At 50.8% G+C, this 27,667-nt stretch overlaps 1 protein-coding gene across 2 annotated transcripts in view; it reads left to right on the top strand.

The window, feature by feature from the left end:
• Positions 1-27,667, top strand: part of SPTBN4 (spectrin beta, non-erythrocytic 4) — a 1,634,043-nt gene that overhangs the window by 742,301 nt on the left and 864,075 nt on the right. The gene's annotated exons all lie outside the window — the stretch shown is intronic.

The following is a 27,667-nucleotide window of genomic DNA, read 5'->3' as shown; positions in this document are numbered from 1 at the left end:
TTAATAAAATGTGACCTAAGTAGAGGGCGGTATTTATTTTCATTGAAGATAACTGGGGTGGACATATTGCTCCATGGGTTGTGTTAGGGCCCTAAAATGAGGTATGCTAATTTAGCTCTTTCAGCAGAATATATAAATTGAAATATTGATGGATCGCTAGAGGGCAGCTTAACACAGTCTATAATGATGCTGTTTGTGTTTAATAGTTCCCTTGCATGACCGGAGCTCTGGACTGGTGCAAGTAGAAACATTTAGTGCATAATGTCATAAAAGCGCAGCAATCAAAGTTTAATCTAAACAAAATCAATCAGTATTTGTGTAGAGCAGCTAATTACCCTGGTGGTTTCCAAGCGCTGTGCTGCAGGTATCAGTTGAAGAGCCAGCTCTTGAGTCCCTTCCTGAAGTGGGCCAGCAAGTGTGCAGTGCGGAAGTGGAGAGGAGGCTGTTCCAGGCTTTGGCGTCAAGGTGGGAAATGGAGCGTTCTCTGGAGCGGCTGCAGTGGATACGTGATGTCTGAGCGAGGGTGAGGTGTGCAGAGCGGAGGTTTCTAGTAGGTTGGTGGAAGAACGGGCGGTGGTTCATGTAGGCTGGTCCTTGGTTGTGGAGAGCTTTGTTGGTGTGGGTCAGGAGATTGAAATGGCATCTGTTCTGGACGGGGAGCCAGTGAAGGTGTTTTTGGTGCTGGGTGATGTATGTCCTCTATGGCAGGCTGAGGATCAGTCTGACTGCTGCGTTCTGGATTGTCTTTGCATGAGTTTGGTGGTGGTGCCGGCATAGAGTGCGTTGCTGAAGTCATACCGGCTGGTGATGAGGCCTGCGCTACAGTTTCCTATGTGCTGATGGGGAGCCATCTGAAGATTTTGCGGCGAATGCGGATCAAGGTTGTGGGAGTGGTCGTTAGGTGTGGGGGAAGGTCCAAGTTCCGCTGGCCACCAGGAGTCGTTCCAAAGGGTGGTGTGTCTGCCGAAGATCAGAACTTCCGCTTTGTCCAGGTTGAGTGTCAGGCAGTTGTCTTTTATCCATGTTGCAACGTTCTTCATACAGTTATGGAAGTTGGTATTCTTTGAGGTGGGGGTCCGCTGAGAGTGAGAGGATGTGTTGTCGGTGAGGAGATGATATTTATGTGTGATCTGACAATGTCTGCAGGTGGTGTCATGTAGTTGTTGAAGTAGGTTGGGCTGATGGATGAGCCTTGGGGCACTCTGCAGATGTTGTGCTTGGGTTGCGAAGTGAAGGGTGGCAAACTCTCTGGGTGTGTCCTGTGAGGAAGGATGCCATCTTCTATCTGAGTGCATCGTCTGTGATTCCAATTTGGCATAGTTGATCGATGAGTATGTGGTGGGAGATAGTGTCGAAAGCTGCAGAGCGGTCCAATAGGATGATGGTGGTTGATTTCCCTCTGTCAAGTAGGGTGAGGATGTTGTCTGTTGCGATAATCAGGGTTGTCTTGGTGCTGTGGTTGGCTCTGAAACCTGATTGGGACAGGTCCAGCAGTTTGTTTCTTTCCAGATGATCGGTAAGTTGGAGAATTATGGCTGTTAGAACTAGGGTTCTCTAGTTGGCAGAGGTAGGTACCACTGTCCGAATAGGGGTCCTTGCTTCTAGTCAGGGTAAGGAGGAAACCCTCTGAGATAACCCCTGCTCACCCTCTAGGTAGCTTGGCACGAGCAGTCAAGGCTAATCAGAAGGCAATGTGTAAAGTATTTGTACCAACACTCACAGTAACACAGTGAAAACACCACAAACTGACTCCACAACAGTTTAGAAAAATAAAGGTATTTAATCTAAACTACTCAAGACCAAAACGACAAAAATCCAACATACATAGTTCAAGAATATGGTTGCAAAAGTGTTCTTTAGGTTGCAATAAAATAATCCACAGTTGCGTGAAAAGTTCACAGTTGCTACACGTTTAGCCCATCAGTACCTTTAGTTGCGACAAAGTTCCAAAAGCAGAAGCTGCTGCCATGGAAAACAAGCGATGCGTTGCTCCTGAGACCTTGGGGAGGCGTTTGCGACAGCCCCGCTGCAGCAGCGGGCGTGTTGCGACGAATCCGGTCAGTATGGGGCGGAAGGCCACTTGTATGGATTCCGGTGCGTAGGTTCCGTAGGAAGTTTATTCTCGAAAAGGCACGATGCGACGATCTCGTAGGGGCTGCGACGATCTCCGGGCTGACGATGACGATGCGTGATCAAGCGGCGATCTCTCTCTCGCAGCTCCTCGATGTGATGGCTCTGCGACGATGTTCGCAGCGACGTGATGTGGTCCGCAAGCAAGCAGTGCGGTGATCTCAGCTAGCGACGACAGGCTCTGCAACGACACTCGCAGCAATGTTAGTCTTCCCGCACCGGTCTGGTGCGTCCCGCAAACGAAGGATGCGACGGCTCTGGCAGCGGCAACAGGTGCTGCGACGGTCTCGGCCTTCGTAGCGGCGGGAATTTCCTCGCACTGTCGGGGATGCGCTCCGCAGCGAGCGATGCAATAACTTTTCTGTAGCAAAGTCTTTAAAGCGTGATTTCCAGCTTCCCAACACAGGTACAACTTCCAGAGGCACCACACATGGGCCACGGACTCCAGGAAGGACATAACTCTCTCAGTAGAGATCAGGGGAAGCTGGGGGTGAAGTCCTTTTGTTCCTGGGACTTCAAAAACAGGGAGCCAGCACTTCCCATGCCCTTGGAGATTCCTTCAAGCAAGGGGACAAAGCACAAAGCAAAGTCCTTCCCCTCTCCTTGGCAGCAAAGCAACAGCAGGGCAATCCAGCATAGCAACAGCTGGACAATCTTCCTTCTTCAGTTTCAGCTTTCTCCTTGGCAGAGGTTCCTTCTTGATTTCAGGATGATCTAATTTTCTGTTGTCAGGGGTTCTGTACTTATACCCCTAAAAGTCTTTGTTCTCTTTGTGCAAGTGGGCCCTGAGCACGGTCTGAACCAGTTCTGGGTGTTCCTTGAGCACTTGTTTTCCTGGCTTCTTCTTTCCTTTCAGAGTGAGGGGCAGGGTCGTCAGCCGCCCAGCAGGAGGTGGAGCCAGCATTGTGGAAGGCAGGCACAGCCCTATTCAGGCCCAGGTGCTATCTCCTCCCACCACTCAAGTTGCAATGCAGTCATTCAGCCTAGTGCTGACTCAGCCATCCTCCTGGGGAATCCCCAGCCCCTGTCACTCTCAAACCAGACAGTCAATACACAAACAGCCAAGGCACTTAGAAAGGGCAGACAAGAGAACAGCAACTTTCTAAAAGTGCTGTTCTCAAACACAGGATTCAAAAACAACCTTTCCTTAAAGGTGTGTTCTTAAATTCTGAGTTCAGGGATACTAGACTTTTATGTCCTATCTTGTTCCTATGGGAAGATATGCTGGTATATTTCAAAAGAAGGGAGGCTAGCGGACACTATTTACCACTCAGGATGGTGGAAGGTCCAGTAGCAGCAGGGTGTCCGTACACAGTACTGGAGTTGCAAAAAAGGGGGGGTGCTGCACTGTTCCTATTGAGAGATAAGGTAGGGGGGAAGGATTAATCTGGCGTGACCAAGGGTGTTCCAATGATACCCTGGGGCATCCATTATGTTGGACGTAATTACCTCACACACCCAGAAGGGTGTCATGCTTCATCATTGGCGGTTGCTCCTCGTCGGGGAGGCGGTGCAATCCCCGACGGGCTCACCTCAAAGAGGGGCTCTTTAGCGGAGATCTTTTTTCCAACAACCTTATGGTGAGGTGGGGGTGTGTGGGCAGATGGTATACTCCTGTGATGGGATGATTAAAATGTAGCAAAGGGTACCGGAATTGACTTTATTCTGGGGGTCCCTTGGCTGCAATTAAAAAGTGGGGCTAGCTCGCTAGGTGTCAACTAGTTAAGGTTGTGTGACCCTAGAGGAGACTAGTAGTGAGTGTGGTCGACATGTTTCTCGCTATGGGTGGATTACCCGCGATTCTTCAGGACCTATATACAAAAAGTGAAGTGAAAAGACAACAACGACATGCTAGTATCATATGTGTTGTGTTACCTCAGTGGATTCTCCTATGCCTGTACATAGAGAAGGAACAAGGAAACAACAGTAATTTACATTCAATACAGATATGCAAGTCACAACATTTGCCAGACGAAAAAATATATATTGCCATGCTGGTGGTACTAGGAGTGATTCTGCATAACCACCGCATGCCCTGTGTATTGAGCGTGCAATGTTCAGGGTGAAGAGCACACGCAATAACTATATCTGTGGCAGGGACTGTGGTTGGTGAAGGTGAGGGTTAAAATCAATATTTAAAAAGCATTAGGGTTAAAAATGCAGCAGTCCTAAAGTGATTGCCTGCCTATAGTGTGTTGGAGAGATAGGCAGGTCTCATGTGAAGACACCATTTATAACAGTAGCTGGATGCAGTAAGAAACTCACACTGTGATATGTAAAGCATTACCAATGATACACTTATATGCTGCCCTACTCACCTAATGGTCATAAACTAATAGCCACATGAGGGTTCGGCGGGGCAGTACATCAGAGCTGAGCCCAAAGGTTTAATAGCTGGTGTAGGGGAAGAGGTAGAAAAACGCGCCCCTTAGTAACTGCCAGAAGGCTCAATCGATATGCAGGCTGGTGGTCATGGTGCCCGCCCTCTATTACGCGCTAACGCACTCACCTCCAGTCCTCCGTGTCTGTGCCTAGTGACCTACCCATTCCCGCCGAGCTCAAGTAGATGTCTGAGCTCGGCGGCGCGGGTTATTTAAACAGCACCGGAGGACCGGCGCGCCCAGTCTAGTCTCCGCCTACCGCCATAAGTCACATGGGCGATGCCGAATGCGTGGCGGCCATCTTTAAGAGGGTGTAGGTATGCGGAGTTACTCAGGCATTTACTCTTGTCCTTGTGTTTACACGCCGCTAATTTGAGCACGTACCAACCTCGATTGCGGGGAATAATATACAGTTAAAATACGGCGGTGAAGCCCTGTAATTGGGGTATATTGGGGGGTGTCATGAATATTCAATATCTGGCGTTGTGTGAATAGGGTCGCGCCGATTCGTGTATAAATATTTGGTGGCCATTGTGTTGGGGGGCCCCAGGGACTTCGCCTATCTATGTAACAAGCCCTACAAGAATGCATTGGCCTCCGCCTTAAGTCACATGGGAGAGGCCGGTTGCGTGGTGGCCATCTTGAGATGGTGCAGGTATGATTACATGTGACCCCTGTTCATAGTATGGTCTTACTGCTCGTGTGGTAGAGGACAATTGGCAGTGGAAGGGTCAAGGTTGTCAGTGGCGCTGAATAGATGGGAGTGACTACGGGTAGGGTAGGCTTGTAATAAGTGCTAAAGTCAGATTATTATCCAGGAATGTGGCTGATCAAGGCAACTCATGGTGCGGCTCCAAGTATTATAATGAGTGCCAGGGTATATCTTCATTGAGACCCTGTTTATCAGAGGACAATCGATGTACCCATCTCTGTTCTTTGTTGAAGAGGGCTCTAGTAGGGCAGTTGGGGCTAGATTCCAGAACTACCCACTTCATGGAGTTTTCATCGTGGTCGGACTCCACATAATGTTTGCACATTTTAGTGTGGGTCTTTTTGCAGCGAAAATTGCTGCGATGTTCTATGATCCGTGTCTTGATAGGGCGGGTAGTCATCCCTATGTACTGCAGGCCACAAGGGCATATGAGTAAGTATATACAGTGTGATGTGTTGCAATTTGTATGTTGTCTAAGCTCCCATTTGAAGGTCTCAGAAAGTTGTATGGTCTTGAGTGTCAAGGTGTACTTACAAACCCCACACATACCGCACGGGTAATGGCCCGTCACAGGGGGTAGATGCCATAAGGTAAGTTGGGTTTGTTTCCTCACTTGCTTTGGCCTGGTGCTAATTAAGATGTCTTTCAGATTTTGTGACCTCTTAAAGGCGAACCTAGGTTCCTCTAGGGACATGTCTCCTGTATTGAGTATGCCCCAGTGGTGTTTGATCGTGTTCCTGATTTTATTAGACAGGGGGGTAAATGTGGTTACGCAAGTGATCGGTTGGTTCTCAACAGGGACTCTCTCATGCCTTTCAAGGAGTGCTTCGCGGTTGTTATTTCTGGCCCGTTTCCTAGCTTTGAAAACATCACTCTTGGGGTACCCTCTGTCAAGTAGGTTCCTTGAGAGAATTGCGGATTCTTTCTTGTAATCAGACACAGCACTGCAATTGCGCCTAATTCGTAAGAATTGGCCAAAGGGCAGGTTGGTACGTAATGCCTTTGGATGATGACTTTTGTAGTGTAGTAGGCTGTTGCGGTCTGTAGGTTTGCGATACATGGTGGTGTTTATGGATCCTGCTTCTAGTCTGATTGTTAGATCTAGGAACGCAATTTCATGGGGTGAGGAGGCCATTGTGAAGCGTAGGTGAGGGTTTAATGTGTTGACCCATACCAAAAAGCCTTCGTGTGAGGTAGGTGGACCGCTCCACAGGATCAGGATGTCATCAATGAAGCGTTTCCATATTTTGATGTTAACCAAAAAGGGATTTGATTCATGGTGTATGTGTGCCTCTTCGAATTTGGCCATATACAGACAGGCCACCGAAGGGGCAAAGGTACTGCCCATAGAGGTCCCCTGGGTCTGGTGGTAAAACTTGCCTTTATATTCAAAATAGTTTTCCGTCAAGGCTAGGGTGGCACACTCCATAATAAAGGTTTGAGGAGTGTTCGAGTTCCAAGGTTCATGGCCCAGTCTTTCCTCAATAACCTCTAGAGTGGCCCTCTGGGGGATGTTGGTGTAGAGGGCTTCTACATCTAGGGTTATCAAAAGGTCAATCTCTCCTGTGTCCTGGACAGTATCCAGTATTCGTAGAACATCTGTGGTATCCTGAATGTAGGACGGGATGCTTTTTACAAGGGGTTGAAGGAAATGGTCACAGAATTGTGATAGGGGCTCCAACACTGAGTCTATCCCCGAGACTATTGGTCTCCCTGGTACCGGTCTAGTGGCTTTATGGATCTTTGGCAGGATATAAAAATATGGTACCCTAGGGTCCCGTTTTATCAGAAATTCTGCCTCCTTTCTGGTGATCCATTGATCACATTCAGCGCTAGTGACCAGGCTTGTGATCTTGGTTTGTAATCTCATGGTTGGGTCATTAGTAATTGGAGTGTAGTACCTTTGGTCGCTGAGTTGTCTCGTACATTCCAGCTCATAATCCACTGTGTTCATTAGAACTGTGGCTCCCCCTTTGTCCGCCTGTTTGATTGTGATAGAGGGGTCATCTGCCAATGATTTTAGTACGAAAATGGCTGTAATTCACTACCTGAGCATGTCACCTGCACAAGTACATGCTCTACCTTCCACATACACTGCACCCTGCCCAAGGGGGTACCTTGGGCCTTCCATAGGGGTGACCAATGTGCACAGAAAGGGAAGGGTTAGGCCTGGTCATTGGGGACACTGACCAGGAGGACATGGCAGTTCACAGACTGCACACAGGCACTGCGGTGGCAGGCCTGAGACACCATTTTAGGGCTACTCATGTGGGTGGCACAATCAGTGCTGCAGGCCCACTAGTAGCATTTGAATTACCAGCCCTGGCACATTTAGTGCACTTTACTAGGGACTTCTTTTTATCACAAATATTCCAATCATGTATATCCAATCACAATAACAATTTACACATAGAGCATATGCACTTTAGCACTGATCAGCAGTGGTAAAGTGCCCAGAGTCCAATTGCCAACAACCACGGGTCAGGAAAAATAAGGGAGGAAGAAGCAAAAAGTTTGGGGATAACCCTGCAAGGAGGGCCATTTCCAACAATGGCCTTCCCCAGGACTTTGGCAGGGAATGTGGGAAGGGAAGATGGGATGGTAGTTTTGGAGCTCGCTGAGTTCTGCTGAAGATTTCTTGTGGAGGGGTTTAACTTCAGTGTGATTCCATACGTTGGAAAAGGTGGCTGTAGTTATGGAGGCGTTGAGGATGGTGGTGAGCTGATTGCTGATCTCGTTGCTTCCGAGGTTGAAGAGTCGATGGGGGCATGGGTTGGTGGATGCGCCTGAGTGGATGGAGTTTATTAGGGTGGTTGTTGTCGGTGTGCTAAGTTCTTCCCATGCAGTGAGCAGGTAGTTGGTCATTGTGGTTGATGGGTTGCTGAAGAATTCGAAGGGTTGGGGATGGAAGTTTCTGTAGTTAGTTGCTATCTTATTGTGGAAGTCGGCGAGGGTGTCTCTTGATGGTGAAGAGCTCTTTGGTTCGGTTGGTGCTGGGCTCGATCTGGTGTGTCAGGGCCTCCTGTTTTTGCAGCTTTGAGCTGGTGGTGGTAGTTGTTAAGGGCTGATTTGTAGGCGGTTAGTTTGCCAACTGCTTTCCAGTTGTTTACGCACTTTGATGCACTGAGTTCTGGCTTGTACCAGTTAGCTAATTTGGTGGGTCGGTGAGTTTTGGCTGGTTTGGCGGGGGTGACTTGGTCGACAGAGCTGGTAATGCAGACGTTCAAATTCTATACTGTCTGGCCAGGTTGGTGGTGATATTGGGCTGCGCAGTGCTTAGGCCATCGGTCCATTGGTACTGAGTTACCTAGGTCCAGCTGCTGCAGGGAACAATGTGTCTGTTGGGGGCGGTGCGGGTCGACCGGTGAGTGTGGATTGTATGATGGAGTTGTCCGTCTAGGTGAGTTACGAGGTGTGGCTCTTTCTGATTCTGTTGCTGGATGTGAAGATGGGGTCTAGCGTGTGTCCTGCTCTGTGTGTGGGGTCGGTGACTATCTGATTGAGGCCGATGCCGTCTGGTCTTTCCAGGGTTTAGTGGAGTTGTTGTTGTTGGGGTCATCCAAGTGGAAGTTGAGGTCTCCCAGGAAGATTTATTGCTCGGGTTCGACCGCAAGAAAGGTAATGAATTCAGCTATGGCGTAGCTAAGGCCAGTTTGTGGTCCTGGCGGTCTGTTTGCGTGGGTACCTTTAAGGGTCTTTTTGGCATTGACACAAAGCTGGAAATTCATGTGTTCCATGATCGGAATGTTGTAGTCGTTGGTGATGGTGCAGGTGATAGATGAGGATGATGTACGATGGTGATGCCCTCTCTGTGTCTGTTGGTGCGGGTGTGGTGTTTCATCTTGTAGCCCCTGGGAGTTGCTGTGGTGATGTGTGAGGCCAATGTGGGTGGGACCAGGTCTCATGTTGTCATCCGGGGTTTGCGTGGTGTTATTCGATGTTGGGGTGACCAGAGAGAACCAGATCAGAACAGACCAGAAAAGAAAAAATAATCCAGACAAAAAACTGGGAAAAATAGAGTGTAAAGTGAACAAACAATGCAATGAAAAATAATATGGTCAGCACAGCAGCACAGACAAAAATTATACAATTACAGCTTTGAATGCAAAAACCAAGGGGGCAGGGGCTCAAACTGTGGTACAGGGTAGCAGGAGAGCCGGGATGGTTCCTCTTTGCTACAGGGACTGAAGTGGTGAGCAAGACCATGTAGTCGAGAGCTGCTCTTAAATAAAAACACCTGGTTTACATGAGACACATTACAACAGAATAGAGATTCAATAGCCTTGCACTGTGATATTGAACTTGGATTTACCCAGAGTGTGTGAGAAAGAGCTAAAGGATTCCTAACAATGTTTTTTTAATAGACATTTCATTAGATGGTAAATAATCTAACACTATGTAGATGTGAGGTTATGCTGATGTTAAAACAACTCTTTTATTATTACATTGCTATTTTAAAGTGTACACATATGAAACACAAAACAAGCGCCATGCTGGTGTTAAAATGACTCAGTTGTATTATTACATTGCTTATTTGAGAATATCTAAATGTGAAACAGAAGACAAACGATTGAGGAACTTTGAAAACACCCTTATTTATCTGACTGGCACATTTCTCTGTAATCATTTATTTCTCTTTGGAGATTTTAAAGCAACATTTTTGCCCTCAAATGTGTGGCATCTGGATTAGATAGTGTACACCTGAATTATAAATGAAGTATGCACGGGTAGACGGAAGACGTACCAGACTGGTCTGCGCTATCATTTTTTATGCAATACTGGGCTTCTGAAGCAAGAATGGGCAAATAAACAAAGATAAGAACTCTACCCGCTCGTTCTATAAATATAGGAGTACCACGAAATTTAAGCAGATTGGTTTTTCATTTTGGTCGAACTGGGAGAAGTTCAAACGCACAGGCACTTCATATCTACCGTCACTGCATTGCCGTAGCTGAATTAAACTAAAACCAAAGAATAATACAGTTATGAGTTATTGTGAAAGAAACACAGAATTCCTGACGAAGGCGCAAGCCGAAACGCGTTGAATGAATGGCATTGTGGTTCTATAGAGTAACTTCAATCAATTGATGTATAATTTGAATTTAATCATGGCTGTATAAAATGTATTGCTTTGTCAGCTATTTATATTTTTTAAAAAAAGAAGAAAAGAAAATACAGACAAAATAAGTGTTATCCAAAAAAATCTGAAGAAATAATAAAGTTACAATAAAAATAATATAAATAAGTAACACAGCACGTTTTTCTTTGAGACAAGGTTACAGGTCAGCGTCATTTAGACTATTTTATAAAATGCACAAAACCTGGTGCTGAACTCCACTTTTTTTCTAAAGAACGTATATTCCTTGCCAGGGTTCATCCGAATTAGGCAGGGCCCCCCCTTTTTTCACAGACATTATAAATGAAGTACACCACCGTGATTATCAGTGTATGAAATATACTTGTTCCATAGTTTGATAAATTCACCCTATGTAATGAAGTGGATTACACTGAAATGTCTGGCAGCTAGTGACTATTCAAGATGATTTTACTTATTGAACATGCTCCACAAAGTGATTTTAAACTATTGGCAGGAATAGGAAGGCAAAGATTAGTGTATTTTCATACATTTGTCCAAAAGTGAGATGCAGATGCAGCACATTCGCTTTCCTCAGTTTGTTCTAATTGATATAGGAGAAAACATTTGTTTAGGGACATGTTGAAATACGTACTGCACAATTTAGTAAAATGCCTTTTGAAACAATAGCACAAACAGAAGTTACAACTGCTACTTAAATCACAGGAGATAATGAAATTCATTTAAAGACATGAGATATAGCATGATAACCCAATCTCATAAGCAATACAGCTATTAACAATTCTTACCATACAGAGAGAATAAATTAGTGAAAATAACTATGGCTAAACAATCTTGTGTTCTTACACAACATTTTGAGAATTTGTGGACATAAGGTATGCTTACCATTGTATGGAAGATTTATAAAAGTTTTCAGTACAATAACATGTTTCGATGCAAAGTGATGATGGCTTCAAAAGGAGTCAAACTTTTTTGACCACACATCCCATGAGGCAAATTGCAGTGTATATATAGTTTTAAGAGTCTGTACGAATTAGCGTGGGGTCTACAAATTGCTGTCCTGGAACCCTTATCTCAAGACTTGAATTTGACATGGGTTACTCTGATCTTTATTTAAAATCACAAGGCCACGAAAATCATTTGGATTTGATGGTGTTCCAGAAACTCTGCTTACAGTGGCTCCTAATATAGGAGAAATTATTTCACTGATTTTTTTGATAATGCCTTGGTTTGTAAAAATAGCCCTGAATGTTGGCAGGGAAGTTTGCTTACCTTCAATTCAAAGTGAGTAAGCCTCCATTGTTATATTAAATGATTATTGTGATAATGATAGTCGTGTATAATAACAATCTAATATTATAGATTGAAACAGGAAGAGTTGGTCTTTGCTGTTAAGGTAGATTTTAAGAAGAGATCACAAACAACTGACATTTTTGAGCCCTTGATTATCTGTTGAGGAAAGTCATTGACCAGTCGGAAGGCCAGCGATGTTATATTGTCTTCTTAGCTGTCTTTGACTGGGGTCTAATTTCCAAAAAATGTACCTCACCCCACTCGAGACCTTAGGCTCCTATCCCCAAAAATACAATTAATACATGAATCTGCTCTTAACAGCATCTCCTTCTGAGGGGTACCTTCTAACAAATATTTTCTTTTAATGATATCAAAGTATCAGTAGACAAAGACTCTCTTTCTCAGTCTTTGGAAAATAAGACTTTGTGTCATAAAAATATTTATTGTATCTCCATTTCAAAGTATAACAAATATCTATCCACTTCAGAGGCAACAAAAACAGCTGATGTGTTTTCGCAGAACGGACCCGCTTTTTTCAGGCAGTGTTTATGTTGGTATACTTTTAGCAGTTCATCAGCCAGTTGAGTTAAAGACTGAATTATAAATGTTTTGGTGGTTCTTATTGGAATGGTATGATAAATCTGTGTAGCTTCTTGTCTGTATCGTCTCCTTCAATCAATCAATCAGGAGTTTGTATAGCGTCACTACTCGCCAGTGAGGGTCTCAAGGCGCTGAAGTGAGGGGGGGGGGGTTGCTGATCCGTCTGGGCATGGAGGTTTAGTCGAAGAGCCAGGTCTTGAGGTTCTTCCAGAATTGGGTCAGCAGTGGGGATTGCCTGAGGTGGAGTGGCAGGAGGGTGCTCCAGGTCTTGGAGGTGAAGTAGGAGACGGATCTTCCTCCAGTTCTGATCTGTGGGACGGTGGACAGGACAAGTTGGGCGGAGAGAAGTTGTCTGATGGGTATGTGGAATGAGAGGCAGTGGTTCAGATATGCTGGTCCTGCATTGAGGAGAGCTTTTTTAGGCATGTGAGAGGAGCTTGAAGGTGATTCTTTTGTTGATTGGGAGCCAGTGGAGTTGTCGGAGGTGTTGTGTTATGTGGCTACGGCGGGGGATGTCGAGGACCAGTCTGGCTATGGCGGTCTGAACATTCTGTAGTTTCCTGAGCCGTTTCTGGGTGACGCCACGCAGAGTGCGTTGCAGTATCCAAGACTGCTGGTGATGAGTGCATGGGTGACCGTCTTTCTGGATTATGTTGATTGATTATGTTGATCCATTTGAATGTTTTTCGAAGCAGGATGAGAATACGGCGTTGATTTAGCAGTTCATTGTGAGCGAGGACTTCAGAATGATGCAGAGGTAACCTGCATGGTCTGGGAGGGGTTCCCAGTGCAGAGGGCCACCAGGAGTCGTCCCAGGCTTAGGGGGTTGATCTCTTGTTGAGTACTTCGATCTTGTCCGAGTTGAGCTTGAGGCAGCTGTCCTTCATCCAGGTGGCAACAGCCTTCATTCCGCTGTGAAAGTTGATTCTGGCGGCTGTGGGTTTGTGGGTGAGGGAGAGGATCAGCTGGGTCTCATTGGCGTTGGAGACGATCTTGAGTCCGTGGTTTCTGAAGATGGCCGTGAGGGAGGCCATGTAGAGGTTGAAGAGGATGGGGCTCAGTTGAAGCGCCCTGGGCAGTCTGCAGCTGATCTCTTTAGGTTCTGAGAGGAACAGCGGAGTCGCTGTAAGGAAGGAGTGGATCCAGTCCAGGACATTGTAGCAGATGCTGGCATTGCGGAGTCTCGTGATTAAGGTGGGGTGTGAGACGGTGTCGAAGGCGGCTGAAAGGTCCAGTAGGATGAGGTCTGCGGTGTCGAGGAGGGAGTGGATGTCTTTGGCTGCGAGGAGTGCGGTCTCCTTGCTGCGGTTGCTTCGGAAGCCGGATTGGGAGATGTCCAGAACGTCTCCATTATAGCCGGAATGCCATACGAAGATAATTGCCTTACCATGGGCAGCATTGTAACTTGAAAGTTCTGCAATTGGCTACTCTTCATTGTGGCAACACTGAATAGGCACCTTTTGACTCTAAATAATTTGGACTGTAGAGACGATATAGATATCAAACTACATGGATTTATCATGCCACCAGAATAATTCCCTGGCTGGATTGGATGAGGTACTAATGAAAGTATATCGACAAAATCTAGAGCACATTGCCTTTAAAAAGCAGGCCCATGTGAGGAAGTACGTCTCAGCTGTTTTTTTGAGCAACTGAAGTGGACTGATTTTATTGTACGTGGAGATATTATACATGTATTGAGGCCAAAAAAGGCTTATGCTCCAAAGCAGAAAAGAAACTATGCAAAACAGAGTATATGACTCTTGGCACTTTGATACCATTACATGAACACGTTTTTTAAAAAGGTGAAAATGTTGCCGGTAATGGTGGGTATGTGGAGCCTTAGTGCGTGGCGCACTTCTGTCACTAGGCCATTTACATAACTACACTTTTAAGAACCCGTCTGTATGAATTCATTTTTTTGTTGTCTCTCTAAACCTTATAACATTGTATGTTCATGCCTGGAGCAGCCTCGTAATATAGATGAATCAAATATTGTTTTCAGGCCAAACATTGGAAGTTAACCTTTTATTTTTGATTTAATAGTTTATTAAGAAAGAAACAAAAACAAAGCAAAGCAGAGTCAACATACAGTAAGAGAATCAATACAATTTAGAATCAAATGAAAGGGCAATATACAGAAGTACATTATGGAGCATTACCTCGTCGAGGTCCAGCCTTATCCATAGCCATATCCACAGTGGGGGAAGTACAAATCTCGCCTCTGTAGACATTCCAGTGTCCCCATTGCTTGTCCCATTTCCCGGAGCACCCCCTGATTTTAAATACAGATTTTTCAGCCAACAAGCATCTATCCATTTGGAAGTTAACCTTTTTTAATCACTTCCATTTATACTTGATGCAGTCATGATGGATATAGTTCCTGTGGATCTCTAATGTTAACTGAGAAAGGGACGGTATGATGCATAGCTCTAAAACACACATGGCGATATGACTAAATAAAAGTTATGGTATTTGTGATGGGTAAAAATAAGCCAACATGATGGTTGTTTTGGCAAAAATTAGTTCCAGTTTTTAAATATTCTTATTTGGGCCCTTATTTCACCCTGCTTTTCACTGGACGTCACATTTGACAAAAGGTCCAGCAGTGGTATTAGCTAATACAAAAGAACAGCGAAAAATGCATATCTGAAAGAAACACGTTAGTATTAGATTCCTTACCTTAGAATATCCCCAGGCGTCAGTCTGGATTCGGAAACTTTTGCGTAGCAGTACCCCTGCGCGTCAGTAGGCGTCGTCTGCAGGTGTCCCCTGCGGCTCCGCGTCCGTCTTTGGCGTCGTGCGCCGTGATGACGTCGCTGGAGTATATAGACGCCGCCTCCGCGCGCTGACGTCAGTTATTCTTTTTTCCGCGCCAGTTAGCGCAGATCCGAAGAGCAGTACTCCGGTCTTTTGACCAAAGTTTTTTAATCCTTTGATACTTCTTCTTACGGTGCCGGTAGGAGGCCTGGTTTTAAGAACTGTGATGACTGCGACCGCACGATGTCGGTCACGGACCATCACGCCTCTGTCTCCGGTGCCTGGGCCCCGACCACGACGTGGACGCCTGTGTCGATTGCCGGGCCTTGACGAAGAAAGCTAGGCGGAAGCGGTCCCGCAAGCTTCTCGAGCTGCGGGTGTCGGCCCCGCGTCGAGAGAGGTCCCGGTCCGGCCGGAGGTCGAGGGAGCGGTCGAGGGAGCGGTCGCGGAGCCGTCACGAACGCTCCGGGAGTCATCACCATTCCTCTGGTTCCTCAGGTAGGAAGCACAAGAAGTCGGGGCGTCGTCATCGTACTCCCGACTCCCCCCGACGCTCGCGCGATGCGGCCGGGGGTTCGGGTAGCCCCACCCCGCGGCTCCGCGTGAGCTGCCGGCGCGGCCTGCTCCATACCCTCCGGTCCCTGGGCAAGGCGTGACGCCCGAGGAGATAGAGGAGTTCCTAATGGCCATGAGGAAGCTGTCTTCTCCGACGGGGCCTACGGCGCCTTCGGGCCCAGTGCCCTCGTCCGAGGGCCCTAGCGGGTCGGGTGCCCCTGCCTCGAAGCCGTCGGGTGCTTCGGCCCCGGCGCCGCCGACGGCACGGGTCCCGGCGCCGCAGGGGCCTTCGGGGTTGACGCCGGCTGGCCAGCCGACCTCCCCGGCGCCGATCCCATCGGGGCTGCCCCCGACGCCGTCCCCGCACGACGCCGCTCCTCCGGCGCCGCCCCCATACCCTCTCCGACTCCAGTCCCGCGCCGATGGGGCCTTCGAACCCCGAGGAGCCGGTCTACTATGTTGATCCCGAATATGATGAGGAGGCAGATTACGGAGAGGATTGGGAGGGGTCTGAGGACCCTCTGACACGTGAATGTCAGTACACTGCGGACTGGGCAGGTGACTTGGGTGACGCCAGTGGTCTAGACGACTCCCCTAACCCTGGCTTTGTCTCGCCTCCTACCGTGGCTACGGAGGAGGGGGCTGCTTATTCAGTGGTGTTGATGAGGGCTGCCAAGGCCTTAAACCTTGAGCTCCCCGTCGCGGCCGTGAGGACTAACATCCTCACTGAGGTCCTCAAACCGCAGTCATGCCCACAGGAGCCACTGCTGCCGTTCAACGAGGCCTTGTCTGACGTTCTTTTGGGCACGTGGTCCAGGCCCGCTTCAGGTTCGCCTGTTGATAGGAACGTGGCCAGACGCCACCGTCCGTGTTCGGATGACCCCAAGTTTCTGTCCACCCACCCCACCCCTGAGAGTCTGGTGATCCAGGCCTCCACTTCCCAAACCGCATTCTCGTCGGCCCTGCCCGACAGGGAATCGAAGAGGTACGACCAGTATGGCAAAAAGGTCTTCTCGTCCCTGAGTCTGGGACTGCGGTCTTGCAACACATCGTGCCTCTTGGGCCGCTACACCCACTCTCTGTGGGACACGGTCGTGGAATTGCTGCCGAAATGCCCACCGGAGGTACGGGCGAAGCTCGGCAAGGCTATGATTGAAGGCCGAGACGCAGCAAAATACTCCATTAGGTGTGGTCTTGATACGACCGACTCGCTGGGCAGAGCGATGTCCACGACAGTGGCGATTCGTCGCCACGCCTGGCTGAGATCCGCCAACTTCTCGGCAGATGTCCAGAATGCTTTGATGGACATGCCGTTTGATGGCTGTCGCCTGTTTGGTGACAAAGCGGACCACGCGCTGGAGCGCTTCAAGGACTCCAGGGTCACGGCCAAGTCCTTGGGTCTTTCGACCCAGCGCCAGCAAACGGGTTCGTTTCGCTCCTTTCGTGGCCAAGGAAGGGGCGGTCCCACACGTGCTGCCAGCCACGCGCCGCAACAAACTTATCAACGCGGTGGCGGATGTGGAAACCGCCATGGAGGCGGTCGGGGACAACGGCGAGGTCAGACCACACCTCCCCCCGCAGCATTCGCCACAAAATCCTCCTAGTCCGTGCTTTCAGGCCCATGTGACGCCAGTGGGTGGCAGGATTCGCCATCACCACTCCCACTGGCGCACCATTACCTCGGACAGGTGGGTGCTGCAGATCGTCCGAAGGGGCTACTCCCTCCCCTTCGAGACCACTCCTCCAGCCATGCCACCGCAGAACCACCGTGTGTTGGGGGACCACTTGGCACTTCTGAAGGAGGAAGTTACGGCCCTCTTGGCCTATGGGGCCATCGAGCACGTTCCTGGGCCAGAAGTAGGGCGTGGTTGCTATTCCCACTACTTTCTGGTACCCAAGAAGGACAAGGGGGGCCTACGTTCTATCTTGTACCTAAGGAACATCAACGGCTTCCTCCAGAAGGAGAAGTTCAAGATGTTGACATTGGCTCAGGTCTTGGCTGCTCTCGACCCGCAAGACTGGATGGTAGCGTTGGACTTGCAGGATGCATATTTTCACATCCCCGTCCTGCCGGCCCACCGGCATTACCTGCGGTTCACGGTAGGCCAAGATCACTTTCAGTTTATCGTGCTCCCCTTCGGCCTTACCAGTGCCCCACGGGTGTTCACAAAGGTGATGGCGGTGGTCGCAGCCCATCTGCGCAGGTTAGGGGTTTCAGTCTTCCCCTACCTAGACAACTGGTTGTTGACGGCGGGCTCGCCCCAGACAGTCGTCCACCACCTCCAGATGACGGCAGACCTCCTGCACGAGCTGGGGTTTTCCATCAATGTGCCGAAATCACACCTGTGTCCCTCTCAAAAGCTCCTTTTCATCGGAGCAGTTCTCGACTTGGCGCAGTTTCGGGTTTATCCTCCGGAACGGCGAGTCCAGGATATACAGGCTTTGATTCCCATCTTCCAGCCATTATCCTGGGTTTCGGTCAGGTTGACGCTGCAGCTGCTGGGGCTGATGGCTTCCTGCATCCTTCTGGTGCATCACGCCCGGTGGCGGATGCGGGCTCTGCAGTGGGACCTGAAGTTTCAGTGGGCCCAGCATCAGGGCAACTTGTCCGACCATGTCTTGATCTCGGAGGGCACTGCGAGACAACTGCAGTGGTGGCTTATGGACCGCGATTGGGTCAGAGGCAGATCCCTCTCCCTTCCCCAACCGGAGCATGTTGTTGTGACGGACGCGTCCCTCCAGGGCTAGGGAGGCCACCTGGGAGAGGTGAGATCAGAGGCATCTGGTCTCCGGCGGAGTCCCGGCTCCATATAAATTTGTTGGAGCTACGGGCGATTCGTCTAGCACTGAAGGCATTCCTCCCCGTTGTCAGCGGGAGTGTGGTGCAGGTGTTCACGAACAACACCACCGCCATGTGGTACTGCAACAAACAGGGCGGGGTGGGGTCGTCGACCCTTTGCCAGGAGGCTCTGCGTCTCTGGCAGTGGCTGGAACATCAGGGGGTGACCCTGGTGGTTCAACACCAGGCGGGATCTCTGAACGCCAGGGCGGACGAACTCAGCCGTCGGTGCTCGATGGATCACGAATGGCGTCTGAACTCGGACGTGGTGCAAGGCCTCTTTCTGCGATGGGGAGAGCCTTGGTTAGATCTATTCGCCACAGAAGAGAACGCGCAATGTCATCAATTCTGCGCGTTGGAGTTTCCAAGACGGCACTCGCACGGCGGCGCCTTTCGGCGCGAGTGGAGTTGCGGTCTGTTATACGCCTTTCCGCCTATACCACTTCTGCCCAGAGTGCTGAAGAAGATCAGGCGCGACCGGGCCCAAGTCATCCTTGTGGCTCCGGACTGGGCTCGAAGGTGCTGGTATCCCGAGCTACTCAGCATGTCAGTCGGTCCCCCGATCCGCCTGCCCCTTCAGGAGGACCTTCTGTCGCAGCAGCAGGGGACGGTCCTCCACCCGAACCTGTCCAGCCTCCACCTCCATGCGTGGAGATTGAGCGGCGACAGTTGAGGCCATTTGACTTGCCTCCTGAAGTCTGTGATGTGATTCTGGCAGCCAGGCGTTCCTCCACAAAGTCGGTATACGCCTGCCGGTGGAACAAATTTGTGGCATGGTGCACAGCAAAGGCTGTGGATCCCCTTTCTGCCCCTCTTTCCGAGGTTCTCCTCTTTCTTCTCTCTCTTGCCCAGCAGGGCTCTGCTCTGGGCACTGTCAAGGGCTACCTTTCTGCCCTTTCGGCCTTTCTGAGGCTGCCTGATCAACCTTCTTTGTTCAAGTCCCCTATTGTAACAAGGTTCTTGAAGGGCATCACACACATGTATCCACCTGTTCCATTTGTGATGCCTCAGTGGGACTTGAACCTGGTTCTAACTTTCTTGATGTGTGCTCCCTTTGAGCCACTTCATTCCTGTCCTCTCCGTCTCCTGACTTTAAAATCTGAAAGAGACACGTTAGTGATAGATTCCTTACCTTAGAATATCCCCAGGCGTCAGACTGGATCCGGAAAGTTTTGCGTAGCAGTACCCTTGCGCGTCGGTAGGCGTCGTCTGCAGCTCCGCGTCCGTTGTCGGCGTCGTGGGCGCCGTGATGACGTCGTCGGAGTACTTAGACGCCGCCTCCGCGTGCTGACGTCAGTTCTTCTTTTTTCCGCGCCAGCCAGCGCAGATCTGGAAAGAGCAGTTCCCTAGTCACTTTTTGACTAAACTTTTGTGATCTTTTTTGATCTATTTCGAAGCCTTTACGACTCAGTCAGTCAGTCAAATTAACTTTATTCGATTTGATAAAATCATACAAAGAACATAAAAACAGTATTATTTACAGTTAAAAAAAGAATTAAACAGTTTCATTTGTAAACAAGTTAATTTGGCAAAATGGATACATTAAAATGTTTAAAAACACGTTACGACTCCGACGGTGCCGTTAGGGATGCCTGGCTTCAAGCATTGCGACGAGTCGAACCGTACCATGTCGGTCACGGATCCCCACCGCTTGTGCCTGATGTGTTTGGGCGTCGACCATGACGACGAGGCCTGCTCCGACTGTCGGGCCCTTTCAAGGAAGGCCAGGCGGGAGCGGTCCCGCAGGCGACTCGAGATCCGCCAGTCAGCCCCGCGCCGTGTGAGGTTCCGGTCCCGGTCCCACAGGAGGTCGAGGGACAGGTCGCGGGGACGGAGCCGTCACAGCTCCGGGAGTCGGCGCCACTCCTCCGGGTCCAAGTCGTCAGGTAAGAAACATAAGAAGTCGAAGAGACATCATTGCTCTTCTGACTCCCCCCGACGCTCGCGCGATGTGGCCGGGGGTTCGGGTGACACCGCCCACGCGGCTCCTCGGGAGTCGCGGGCGCCGCGTTCGGCCCCATACCCCCCGGTCCCTGGGCTGAACGCGACGCCGGAGGAGATCGAGCGTTTCCTCATGGCCATGAGGTCCCTTTATCCTCCGACGGGTTCCGCGGCGCCTTCGGGCCCAGTGAACCCGTCTGGGGGCCCTAGTGGGTCGGGGGCTACGACCCCGACGCCGTCGGGTGCTTCGGCCTCGACGCCGCCGGCGCCTTCGGGCCCGGCGCCGCAGGGCTCCAAGATCCTGACACCGCCGGTGCCCTCGGGCCCGGCGCCTCAGGGTACAGCGGCCCCGGCGTCATCGGCGCCTTCGGACCCGGCGCCGCAGGGCGCCGCTGGACCATCCTCGGGCGATGGATCGTCACCGGTGGACCTTACGACCCCCCCGGCGTCGGTCCGTGTGGTGTCCCCTCCGGCGTCGTCCTCGGGCGGCGCCGTCCCCGATGCCTCCTCTCAATCGGTTCCGACGTCGGGACGACGCCTATCGGCGCCGATCTCGACGCCGTTTGGAGATTTTTGTTTCTATGAACCGACCCCATTCACTTACGACCCTGAGTATCAGGAGATGGGGGAAGGGGAGAATTGGGAGGGGTCTGAAGACCCTCTGACCAGGGAGTGTCAGTCTAACATGGACTGGACAGGAGACCTTGGGGAGGCCAGTGGCCTGGACACCTCTCCAGACACTGGATTTGTCTCTCCTCCTACCGTGGCTTCGGAGGAGGGTGCTACTTATGGTGTGGTGTTGATGTGGGCTGCTAAGGCCTTGGGCCTTGTGCTCCCCGTCGCGGCCGTGAGGACTAACCTCCTCACTGAGGTCCTTAAGCCGCAGTCATGCTCCATGGAGCCTCTGCTGCCGTTTAATGAGGCCTTGACGGACGTTCTTTTGGGCACTTGGTCCAGGCCCGCTACAGGTTCGCCTGTAGATAGGAACGTGGCCAGACGCCACCGCCCGGCCCCGGGCGAGCCATGTTTCCTGTCCACCCACCCCACCCCGAGAGCCTGGTTATCCAGGCCTCTAACTCCCAGACCGCATTCCCGATGGCTCCCCCGATCGGGAATCCAAGAGGTACGAGGCCTATGGCAAGAAGGTGTTCTCGTCCCTTAGCTTAGGACTGCGGTCTTCCAACACCGCATGCCTCTTGGGCCGTTACACCCACTCTCTGTGGGAAACGGTGGCGGAAGTGCTGCCAGAGTGTCCGCTGGAGGTACGGGCCAAACTTGGCCAAGCCCTAGTGGAAGGCCGGGACGCATCAAAGTATTCAATCAGGTGCGGACTGGATACTACTGACTCGCTGGGCAGAGCGATGGCTACGACGGTGGCGATACGACGCCACGCCTGGCTGAGATCCGCCAACTTCTCGGTAGACGTCCAGAATACACTCATGGACATGCCGTTCGATGGCCGTCGCCTCTTTGGCGACAAAGCAGACCACGCGCTTGAGCGCTTTAAGGACTCCAGGGCTACGGTTCGATGGCAGTCGCCTCTTTGGCGACAAAGCAGACCACGCGCTTGAGCGCTTTAAGGACTCCAGGGCTACGGCCAAGTCCTTGGGCCTCTCGGACCCGCGCCAGCAAATGGGTGCCTTTCGCTCCTTTCGTGGCCAAGGACGGGGCGTCCCCACACGTGCCGCCAGCCACTCGCCGCAAACTGTCGTCCAGCGCGGCGGGGGCCGTGGAAACCGCTGTGGAGGCGGTCGGGGAAACAAGCGGAGCCAGTCCACACCTGCCCCCGCAGCATCCGCCTCTAAACCCTCCTAGTCCGTGCTTTTCGGCCCATGTGACGCCAGTGGGAGGCAGGGTTCGCCATCACCACTCTCACTGGCGCACAGTCACTTCGGACAGGTGGGTGCTGCAGATCGTCCAGAGGGTCTACTCCCTCCCCTTCGAGACGACCCCTCAGGCCATGCCACCGCAACACCACCGCGTATCGGGGGATCACTTGCGGCTCCGCAGGAGGAAGTTTCGGCCCTCTTGGCCAAGGGGGCCATTGAGCGCGTTCCTGGGCCAGAAGTAGGTCGTGGTTGCTACTCCCACTACTTCCTGGTACCCAAGAAGGGCAAAGGGGGCCTACGCCCTATCTTGGATCTGAGGAACGTCAACGGCTTCCTCCAGAAGGAGAAGTTCAAAATGCTGACACTGGCTCAGGTCTTGGCTGCCCTAGACCCAGGAGACTGGATGGTAGCGTTTGACTTGCAGGACGCGTATTTCCACATCCCCGTCCTGCCGGCCCACCGGCGTTACCTGCGGTTCACGGTAGGCCTTGAGCACTTTCAGTTTACCGTGCTCCCCTTCGGCCTTACCAGCGCCCCACGGGTGTTCACGAAGGTGATGGCGGTGGTCGCAGTTCATCTGCGCAGGTTGGGGGTTTCAGTCTTCCCCTACCTAGACGACTGGTTGTTGAAGGCAGGCTCGCCCCAGGCAGTCGTCAGCCACCTCCAGACTACGGCGGATCTCCTGCACCGGCTGGGATTTTCCATCAATATGCCGAAGTCACACCTGTGCCCCTCTCAGAAGCTCCTTTTCATCGGAGCCGTTCTCGACTCGGCGCAGTTTCGGGTCCGAGATATACAGGCTCTGATTCTGGTCTTACAGCCGTTATCCCGGGTTTCGGTCAGGTTGACGCTGCAGCTTCTGGGGCTGATGGCCTCCTGCATCCTTCTGGTGCATCAGGCACGGTGGCGGATGCAGGCTCTGCAGTGGGACCTGAAGTTTCAGTGGGCCCAGCACCCGGGCAACCTGTCCGACCATGTCCTGATCTCGGAGGGCACTGCGACACAGCTGCAGTGGTGGCTCACGGACCGCGATTGGGTCAACGGCAGATCCCTCTCCCTTCCCCAACCGGAGCACGTAGTTGTGACGGACGCGTCCCTCCAGGGCTGGGGAGGCCACTTGGGAGAGGCGGAGATCAGAGGACTCTGGTCTCCGGCAGAGTCCCGGCTCCATATCAATCTGTTGGAGCTGTGGGCGATTCGTCTGGCACTGAAAGCATTCCTCCCGTCTGTCCGAGGGAGTGCAGTGCAGGTGTTCACGGACAACACCACCGCCATGTGGTACTGCAACAAACAGGGCGGTGTGGGGTTGTGGACCCTTTGCCAGGAGGCTCTGCGTCTCTGGCATTGGCTGGAACATCAGGGCGTGACTCTGGTGGTTCAACACCTGGCAGGTTCTCTGAACGCCAGGGCGGACGAACTCAGCCGTCGGTGCTCGATGGATCACGAATGGCGTCTGTACTCGGACGTGGCGCAAGGCCTCTTTCTGCGATGGGGAGAGCCTTGGTTAGATCTATTCGCCACCAAAGAGAACGCGCAATGTCATCAGTTCTGCGCGTTGGAATTTCCAAGGCGGCACTCGCTCTGAGACGCTTTTCGTCGCGAGTGGAGCTGCGGTCTGTTGTACGCCTTTCCGCCTATACCACTTCTGCCCAGAGTGCTGAAGAAGATCAAGCGCGACCGGACACAAGTCATCCTTGTGGCTCCGGACTGGGCACGAAGGTAGTGGTATCCAGAGCTACTCAGTATGTCAGTCGATCCCCCGGTTCGTCTGCCTCTTCAGGAGGACCTTCTGTCGCAGCCGCAGGGGACGGTCCTCCACCTGAACCTGTCCAGTCTCCACCTCCATGCTTGGAGATTGAGCGGCGACAGTTGAGGCCATTTGACTTGCCTCCTGAAGTTTGCAACATCATTCTGGCAGCCACAAAGACGGTATATGCCTGCAGGTGGAACAGATTTGTGGCATGGTGCACAGCAAAGGCTGTGGATCCCCTCAATGCCCCTCTCTCTGAGGTTCTTCTCTTCCTTCTTTCTCTTGCCCAGCAGGGCTCTGCTCTGGGCACTATCAAGGGCTATCTTTTACCCTTCGTGATGCCTCAGTGGGACTTGAACCTGGTTCTAACATTTCTGATGTGCGCTCCCTTTGAGCCACTTCATAACTGTCCGCTTCGACTTCTTTCTTTGAAGACTGCCTTCCTGGTAGCCATCACCTCTGCCAGGAGAGTGAGTGAGCTCCAGGCTCTCTCTTGTAAGCCTCCTTTCCTTTCAGTCCATCCGGACAAGGTTGTTTTGAGGACTAGGCCCTCCTTCTTGCCTAAGGTGGTCACGGCCTTCCACATTGGGAAGTCCATCACATTGTCCACCTTCTTTCCGCCTCCGCACCCCTCGAGAGAGGAGGAGAGGCTCCACCGTCTGGACCCAAAACGTGCACTCCCGTTCTATCTGGATCGCACACGCCAGTTCCGGGTGCATGATCAACACTTTGTTGGGTACGCGGGCGCTAAGAAAGGGAAAGCAGTGCACAAGAGGACCATCTCTCGATGGATTATCATGTGCATCCAGGCGTGTTACTCCTTGGCTAAGAAGGAACTCCCTGTTGGGCTGCGGGCTCATTCCACTCGAGCCACGGCCACTACAACTGCATTGGGCCGAGGTGTGCCCTTGCAGGACATTTGCCAGGCAGCTACGTGGGCCTCGTTGCACACGTTTGCTAGGCACTACTGCCTGGACAGTCAAGTCCGGAGGGACGGCTACTTTGGCCGTTCCGTTCTGCAGGACTTTCTGGTGTAAATATTGGTTCGCAGACCCACCACCACGGGGATGGTATTGCTGGGGTATCTATTCTAAGGTAAGGAATCTATCACTAACGTGTCTCTTTCAGATGCACAAGTTACTACTTGTGTAACGATATATCTGTAAGAGACATTAGTTAGTGATAGATTCCTTACCGACCCACCCATCCTCCCCGTTCTGCGAACCGATATCTAGGGTTAAGGTCGCCCCCTTTCAGGGCCCTAGTTTCTTGGCACCAGTGTCGGTTTTTGTCATGGCTCTGCGCTTCTGACGCGGAAAAGCTGTGGCTAAGAACTGACGTCAGCACGCGGAGGCGGCGTCTAAGTACTCCGACGACGTCATCACGGCGCCCACGACGCCGACGACGGACGCGGAGCCGCAGACGACGCCTACCGACGCGCAAGGGTACTGCTACGCAAAACTTTCCGGATCCAGTCTGACGCCTGGGGATATTCTAAGGTAAGGAATCTATCACTAACTAATGTCTCTTACAGATATATCATTACACAAGTAGTAACTTGTGCGACGGCCTTCCTGGTTGCCATCACCTCTGCCAGGAGAGTGAGTGAGCTCAAGGCTCTTTCTGTCAAACCTCCTTTCATGTCCATTCATCCAGACAAGGTGGTTCTGAGAACTAGACCTTCTTTCCTGCCCAAAGTAGTCTCTGCTTTTCACATCGGGCAGTCCATCACCTTGCCGCCCTTCTTCCCGCCTCCGCATCCTTCAAAGGATGAAGAGCGGCTCCATCGTCTGGACCCAAAACGTGCGCTTTCATTTTATATGGATCGCACACGCCAGTTCCGGGTGGATGACTAACTGTTTGTTGGCTATGTGGGTGCGAAGAAGGGACGGGTGGTGCATAAACGGACCATCTCTCGGTGGGTCGTTCTATGCATCAAAGCGTGCTACTCTTTGGCTCGGAAGGAGCCTCCTGTTGGGCTGAGGGCCCATTCCACTCGGGCCACGGCGGCTACTACTGCCCTGGGCCGGGGAGTCCCCTTGCAGGACATTTGCCAGGCGGCTACGTGGGCCTCGCTGCACACTTTTGCGAGGCACTACTGCCTGGACGGTCAAGTCCGGAGGGATGGCTTCTTTGGCCGTTCTGTCCTCCAGGACTTTCTGGTGTGAACTTGTATTGGTTCGCAGACCCTCCACCGGGGTTTGGTATTGCTGGGGTATCTATTCTAAGGTAAGGAATCTAATACTAACGTGTTTCTTTCAGATGAACAAGTTATTTACCTTCAGTAACGATATATCTGTAAGAAACATTAGTTAGTATTAGATTCCTTACCGCCCCACCCATCCTCCCCATTCTGCGAACTGATACTTAGGGTTAAGGACATCCCTTTCGGGGCCCTAGTTTCAATGGCACCAGTGTTGGTTCTCACATGGCTCTGCGTGTTCTGGCGCGGAAAAGCTGTGTGCAAAGAACTGACGTTAGCGAGCGGAGGCGGCTTCTATATACTCCAGCGACGTCATCACGGCGCACGACACCAACGACGGACGCGGAGCCGCAGGGGATGCCTGCAGACGACGCCTACCGACGCGCAGGGGTACTGCTACGCAAAAGTTTCCGGATCCAGACTGACGCCTGGGGATATTCTAAGGTAAGGAATCTAGGTCTGGATTACTGACTCTCCAAGAAATTACCAGGTGAATGAAGAAGATCAATATATTGAAAACCCCTTTCCCCACTAATTCCCGGTGTTGGAGTTTCACCTGGACATTTCGACTTCCTAAAGCATGTGTATTGATCGGATAAGAACCTGACTCCGGTGTTATATCACTTTTATGGACCCATCGAAAGAGTAGGCCTGGTTGCAACTCTGAAGCACTTTCAATAAGATATGGAATTAGAATAGTATATAGTTCTTTCCAGTAATACCTGTCCTTCCTCTAAATATTCAGTGACAGGTACATTTACTGTTCTGACACCAAGAGAAAGTAATTTGTCTCTCAGGTTGCCCAAGCTGTGCATTTGCAGTTAGAATACATAGATTTTTGTGACGTGGAATAAAATGTGACCATATATTTGTACCCAGAGATAAAAATAAACAGTACACTATACCCACTGGACACATACTGAATTGGCATGTACAAGGGTCAGTCTTCATTTTTTTAGAGGAAAAAGACATTGTTTTCAAGAGGCGTTTTACAGGCTATCCAAGTTGAATAAGAAAAGGGAATGAAGGTGGGTGCTTATATGAGGACTGGTTGCCTTAAACCTGATGGCATGATGCACTCAAAATGGAAGACCAGAGGAACACTTTTGGAGAAAGACCTTACTTATCTGTGAGAACAGCTTCAACATGCTTTGTACATTGCATCCTGCCTTTATAAATGAAATATCATGCTTTAAAACCAGTAACAATGAAGTAAAATATTTATCCTCTTATGTGGCAAAATATGTGTTTAAGGATCAAGTTTCACTTCCTGTAATGCTCCAGAAACGTAAAAGAAATGCCCATTTTTTTCTGGCAATCATTTCTTCTCTAGGCATTTACAGCAATTACCAGAATTGTTGGTAACACCTCACACCTCTTGTTGCTATCCAAAAATGCCTCCAGATTCGTTGGCATGCTTTGGCCTCCTGCATGAAATTTCCAGCAATGACAGGCAAAAGCTGTGTTTCTGCTCAATATTTCTCATAACCGCATGAGGTTTTTAAAATAATGTGGACATGGTTACCGGTAAATTTAATCCCTTAACTGCCAATTTTGCAATATTTTACAATCGGTTTTT

This window comes from Lissotriton vulgaris, chromosome 9, assembly GCF_964263255.1.
Source record: "Lissotriton vulgaris chromosome 9, aLisVul1.2, whole genome shotgun sequence".
Taxonomy (NCBI): Eukaryota; Metazoa; Chordata; class Amphibia; order Caudata; family Salamandridae; genus Lissotriton; species Lissotriton vulgaris.
The sequence above is the reverse complement of the archived record's forward strand: the minus strand, read 5'-3'. Positions and strand labels throughout refer to the sequence as shown.